Genomic DNA, 6,452 nt, shown 5'->3' on the forward strand with positions numbered 1-6,452 from the left:
GTTGATCCTTCCATGAGAGATTTGGATGATTTCTCCATGAAGGATTATAGGTGTTTCCATAGGGTTCTCCCATGTAATTCACCTCTTCCATTGAAGGGTTCTCAGGATCATAAGCTTCTTCTTCAGATGAAGCTTCCTTAGTACTGCCTGGTGCATTTTGCATTCCAGACAGACTTTGAGAAATCATATTGACTTGCTCAGTCAATATTTTATTCTGAGCCAATATGGCATTCACAGTATCAATCTCAAGAACTCCTTTCTTCTGATTCGTCCCATTGTTCACAGGATTCCTTTCAGAAGTGTACATGAATTGGTTATTTGCAACCATTTCAATCAGTTATTGAGCTTCTGCAGGCGTCTTCTTCAGATGAAGAGATCCTCCAGCAGAGCTATCCAAAGACATCTTGGACAGTTCAGACAGACCATCATAGAAGATACCTATGATGCTCCATTCAGAAAGCATGTCAGAAGGACACTTTCTGATTAATTGTTTGTAGCTTTCCCAAGCTTCATAGAGGGATTCACCTTCCTTCTGTCTGAAGGTTTGGACTTCCACTCTAAGCTTACTCAACTTTTGAGGTGGAAAGAACTTTGCCAAGAAGGCATTGACTAGCTTTTCCCAAGAGTTCAGGCTTTCTTTAGGTTGTGAGTCCAACCATGTCCTAGCTCTGTCTCTTACAGCAAAAGGGAATAGCATAAGTCTGTAGACCTCAGGGTCAACCCCATTAGTCTTGACAGTGTCACAGATTTGCAAGAACTCAGCTAAAAACTGATGAGGATCTTCCAATGGAAGTCCATGGAACTTGCAATTCTGTTGCATTAGAGAAACCAATTGAGGCTTAAGCTCAAAGTTGTTTTCTCCAATGGCAGGGATAGAGATACTTCTCCCATAGAAGTTGGGAGTAGGTGCAGTAAAATCACCCAGCACCTTCCTTGCATTGTTGGCATTGTTGTTGTTTTCAGCTGCCATGGGTTTTTCTTCTTTGAAGATTTCTGTTAGGTCCTCTACAGAGAGTTGTGCCTTAGCTTCTCTTAGTTTTCGCTTCAAGGTCCTTTCAGGTTCAGGATCAGCCTCAACAAGAATGCTTTTGTCTTTGCTTCTGCTCATATGAAAGAGAAGAGAACAAGAAAATATGGAATCCTCTATGACACAGTATAGAGATTCCTTGAGGTGTCAGAGGAAAAGAAAAATAGAAGGAAGAGGTAGAAAATTCGAACTTATCAAGAAAGATGGAGTTCGAATTGTGCATTAAGGAATAGTGTTAGTCCATAAATAGAAGGATGTGAGAAGAGGGGAAGAAATTTTCGAAAATAAATGAAAAACATTTTGAAAAATACTAATTGATTTTCAAAAACCAAGGGTTGAAAAGAAATCAAGTGATTTTTGAAAAAGATTTTGAAATTAGAAAGTAAAAAGATATGATTGAAAACTATTTTGAAAAAGATGTGATTAAGAAGATATGATTGAAAAGTTATGGTTTTAAAAAGATGTGATTGAGAAGATATGATTTGAAAAGCAATTTAAAAAGATTTGATTTTAAAAATTAATGACTTGGCTAACAAGAAAAGATATTATTCAAACATTAAACCTTTCTCAACAGAAAAGGCAACATACTTGAAATGTTGAATCAAATCATTAATTGATAGCAAGTATTTTTGAAAATGGAAAGAAATTGATTTTGAAAAAGATTTGATTGAAAAGATATGATTTGAAAAAGATTTGATTTTGAAAAATGTTGAAAACTTGAAAAAAATTTGAATCTTCCCTCTTGTGCCATCCTGGCGTTAAACGCCCAGAATGGTGCACATTCTGGTGTTTAACGCCCAAAGCACTACCCTTTTGGGCGTTAAACGCCCAGCCAGGCACCCTGGCTGGCGTTTAAACGCCAGTTTGCCTTCCTCACTGGGCATTTTGAACGCCCATCTTTTTCTGTGTAAATCCTCTGCTGTATGTTCTGAATCTTCAATTCTCTGTATTATTGACTTGAAAAGACACAAATTAAAAATATTTTTGGATTTTTAATAATGAGGAATAATCAAAATGCAACTAAAATCAAATAACAATGCATGCAAGACACCAAACTTAGCAGTTTGTATACTACTGACACTAACAAAATGAGAATGCACATAACAAAAACTCAAGTCAAGAGAATTCAAAGATCAGAGCAATGAAATCATCAAGAACATCTTGAAGATCACTTAAGACACATGGATGAATGCAGGAAGAACAGAAGCATGCAATTGACACCAAACTTAACATGAGACTAGTGTCTCAATAAGAAACATAAAATATTTTTGGTTTTTATGATTTTGTAATTTTTTTGATTTTTTTCGAAAATTATATGGAAAAGAAAAATAAAGGATTCAAAATTCTTAATGAGAATCCCAGGAATCATTGCAATGCTAGTCTAAGACTCCGGTCCAGGAATTAGACATGGCTTCATAGCCAGCCAAGCTTTCAAAGAAAGCTCCGGTCCAAAACACTAGACATGGCCAATGGCCAGCCAAGCCTTAGCAGATCATTGCTCCAACAGCAAGATTGATAGAAATCAACAAGCTCTTGTGATAATAAATTGAAACCTCGGTCCAATAAAATTAGACATGGCTTCACAGCCAGCCAGACTTCAACAGATCATCATGAAACTCTAGAATTCATTCTTAAGAATTCTGAAGAAAAATGCCTAATCTAAGCAACAAGATGAACCGTCAGTTGTCCAAACTCAACAATCCCCGGCAACAGCGCCAAAAACTTGGTGCACGAAATTGTGATCATCAATGGCGCCATCAACATGGTACGCACAATTGTAATCTCAACTCTTTATCACAACTTCGCACAACTAACCAGCAAGTGTACTGGGTCATCCAAGTAATAAACCTTACGCGAGTAAGGGTCGATCCCACAGAGATTGTTGGTATGAAGCAACCTATGGTCACCTTGTAAATCTTAGTCAGGAAAACTCAAATGGTTATGGATAATGTATAAATAAAACATAAAGATAAAGATAGAGATACTTATGTAATTCATTGGTGAGAATTTCAGATAAGCGTATGGAGATGCTTTGTCCCTTCCGTCTCTCTGCTTTCCTACTGTCTTCATCCAATCCTTCTTACTCCTTTCCATGGCAAGCTGTATGTAGGGTTTCACCGTTATCAGTGGCTACCTCCCATCCTCTCAGTGAAAATGTTCTACGCACCCTGTCACGGCACGGCTAATCATCTGTCGGTTCTTAATCAGGTTGGAATAGAATCCAGTGATTCTTTTGCGTCTGTCACTAACGCCCAGCCTTCATGAGTTTGAAGCTCGTCACAGTCATTCAATCATTGAATCCTACTCAGAATACCACAGACAAGGTTTAGACCTTCCGGATTCTCTTGAATGCCACCATCAATTCTAGCTTATACCACGAAGATTCCGATTAAGGGATCCAAGAGATAAACATTCAAGCCTTGTTTGCTTGTAGAACAGAAGTGGTTGTCAGGCACTCGTTCATAAGTGAGAATGATGATGAGTGTCACATAATTATCACATTCATCATGTTCTTGGGTGCAAATGAATATCTTAGAACAAGAATAAGCTGAATTGAATAGAAGAACAATAGTAATTGCATTAATACTCGATGTACAGCAGAGCTCGACACCTTAATCTATGGTGTGTAGAAACTCCACCGTTGAAAATACATAAGAACAAGGTCTAGGCATGTCCGTGAGGCCAGCCCCATAAAAGTGATCAAAAGATTCAAAGATCTAAAGATCAAAAGATGAAAATACAATAGCAAAAGGTCCTATTTGTAGAGAACTAGTAGCCTAGGGTTTACAAAGATGAGTAAATTACATAAAAATCTACTTCCGGGCCCACTTGGTGTGTGCTTGGGCTGAGCATTGAAGCATTTTCGTGTAGAGACTTCTCTTGGAGTTAAACGCCAGCTTTTGTGCCAGTTTGGGCGTTTAACTCCCATTCTTGTGCCAGTTCCGGCGTTTAACGCCGGGCAGTTTTGAGTTGATTTGGAACGCCGGTTTGGGCCATCAAATCTCGGGCAAAGTATAGACTATTATATATTGCTGGAAAGCCCAGGATGTCTACTTTCTAACGCCGTTGAGAGCGCGCCAATTGGGCTTCTGTAGCTCCAGAAAATCCACTTAGAGTGCAGGGAGGTCAGAATCCAACAGCATCTGCAGTCCTTTTTAGTCTCTGAATCAGATTTTTGCTCAGGTCCCTCAATTTCCGCCAGAAAATACCTGAAATCACAGAAAAAACACACAAACTCATAGTAAAGTACAGAAAAGTGAATTTTAACTAAAAAATAATAAAAACATACTAAAAACTAACTAAAACATACTAAAAACATACTAAAAATAATGCCAAAAAGCGTATAAATTATCCGCTCATCAGTACCCCCCATCCTCCGGGGACGAAGGATCAGCAGCACTTTCAGTTCCATAAGTCAGACACACCAGCTCCGGCCGCTATACATCTGCTGGACCCGTCGGCTCTGACCAACACAGAAGATCTCGACCGAGATCGACCTACAGTTTCAGGTAACCCTCGGAACACCGAGAGACGGTTTTCCTTTCCCTGTAACTTCGCTTTTCTTTTGCCGTTTCCTGTTCTGCACTTCTCGTCTCTCTGTGAAGCTTTGGCCTTCGCTTGGTGCTTCTGCTTTGTGATCGATTCTCTGCTACTCACTTTTCAAAGTTTTCTTCCTTCTTCCAGGTTGGTTTTGCTTTCTTCCTCACCTTTTTATTTCTGCTACTTTTGCTTTTGATCCTTTTAGATGACGCCTTGATTTCGTATGCTTGGAAAGCTTGAACTTTTTTCTTCGTTTCTATCTTTGGAATACGATTCTCCAATAAAGTTTTAATTTTGCCTGAGTTGTTGTTGGAAAGCTTGCATCTTTTCGTACCACTGTCGCTATGATGTATGTTTCTGATTTTTTCATATTTTTGTATGCTTTCGGCTAGATTTCATGGCTCTGGCTTCCTTTTAGGGTTGATTTCTGTACTACCATTTTGAAAAAGGTTATTCCTTTGATAACTTGTTTGCTTCGTTGATGATTTTGCTATACTGGTTGATGACTGCTCTTCAGTAGAGATGGTGGTTTTTGATGACTTTCTTTTGACTTTTTGCCTTTTTTCTTCTCGGGACGCTCGTTTTGTTTAAAAAGATGATTTTATCTTTGTAGCTCTTTCACTCTGCTATTGCCTCTAAAGGATGCCCCTGGACCTTGGTGTGTGTCTTGGGGTTTTCCTTTTACTGTTTTTGTGTGCTTTAAGGTCGTGTTTACTCGAGTTGCTTCCTTTTTGTCCAGACCTGTTTTTTGGTGTTGGTAACACGTTTCCTTTTCTTTGTAGGATTAGTTGGCCATGTCGTCTCGCAAAAATATTGTTGAGGCATCCTCTAAGGTACCTGAGGGGATGTCCGAGTGGTTGGACTCCCTGGTGTTGCTGTGTGTATCCCTAGCTAATGCAGAATTCTGCACAGAGCTTAGGAAATACCATCGGATCTGTAGTAGCGAGAATCAAGAACGCAATTATGAGTTGGTGGAACCCGATTCTGATGACAGGGTCTGCTTTCCTACTTCGACCCAGGGAGAGCGTCCTTTCTTTTATACTTACGATTTCTTCTTTAGCCAGATGGGAATTACCCTTCCTTTTACTTCTTTTGAGACCGACCTGTTGTGGTCTTGCAACGTGGCCCCCTCTCAGCTTCATCCGAACTCTTGGGGCTTTATCAAGATCTTTCAGATGGTTTGTCATGAGTTTGGCGTTAAACCCTCTTCAACCCTTTTTCTGTATCTCTTTGTGTTGACCAAGCCTGGGACTACCAAAAAGAAAGCTTCTTGGATTTCTTTTAGGCTAGCCCAGGGACATAAAGTCTTCTCCATGTATGATGAGTCTTTTCGTGATTTTAAGAATTATTTTTTCAAGATCTGAGCTGTTGAAGGAGCTCGTCCTTTCTTCCTGGATGAGAATGGTGAGCCTCATTTTCCTTTAAAGTGGCAGAGGAATGTAGTTGTGTCTAGGTATACCTGTGAGATGTTAGACGAGGTCGATCAGGCCTTTGTTGCTGCTTTAGAGGACATTTGGGGGGAGCCTCCTCATCTTGAGACCAAGAAATTTCTGGGGGATCCGTCCTTGATTCGTGCTGTTCTGGGTATTTTACAAACTGTGTTCCCATGTCTTTTGTTCTCTGCTTTCTTTTCTGGGTATTCACAAGTTGTTTGTATTTTTCCTGTTTTTCAGAGATGTCAAAGAATAATGATTCACTGAAGGCCTTTAAGAAGGCAAGGAAGGCTATCGCGGCTCAGAACATCCCGGCAAAGGTGGTCGGGGAAGGGTCTTCCCATGTTTTATCGAAACCGTCCATCCCGAGCTCTCCTGGGCCGAGGAGGATGATCCTGACTCCCCGGGTTCATTTGGTCGACCCACCTTAGCCTTCAGTGGGTACCTCTGCT

At 40.0% G+C, this 6,452-nt stretch overlaps 1 non-coding gene across 1 annotated transcript; it reads left to right on the forward strand.

Annotated features, from left to right (window-relative positions):
• The first annotated feature begins 457 nt into the window (after positions 1-457).
• LOC112713168 (small nucleolar RNA R71) lies at positions 458-565 on the forward strand. Its single transcript, XR_003158143.1, has one exon. It is a non-coding gene; the product is annotated as a small nucleolar RNA R71 (small nucleolar RNA).
• Positions 566-6,452: the final 5,887 nt, after the last annotated feature.

This window comes from Arachis hypogaea, chromosome 9 (genome assembly GCF_003086295.3).
Source record: "Arachis hypogaea cultivar Tifrunner chromosome 9, arahy.Tifrunner.gnm2.J5K5, whole genome shotgun sequence".
Taxonomy (NCBI): domain Eukaryota; kingdom Viridiplantae; phylum Streptophyta; class Magnoliopsida; order Fabales; family Fabaceae; genus Arachis; species Arachis hypogaea.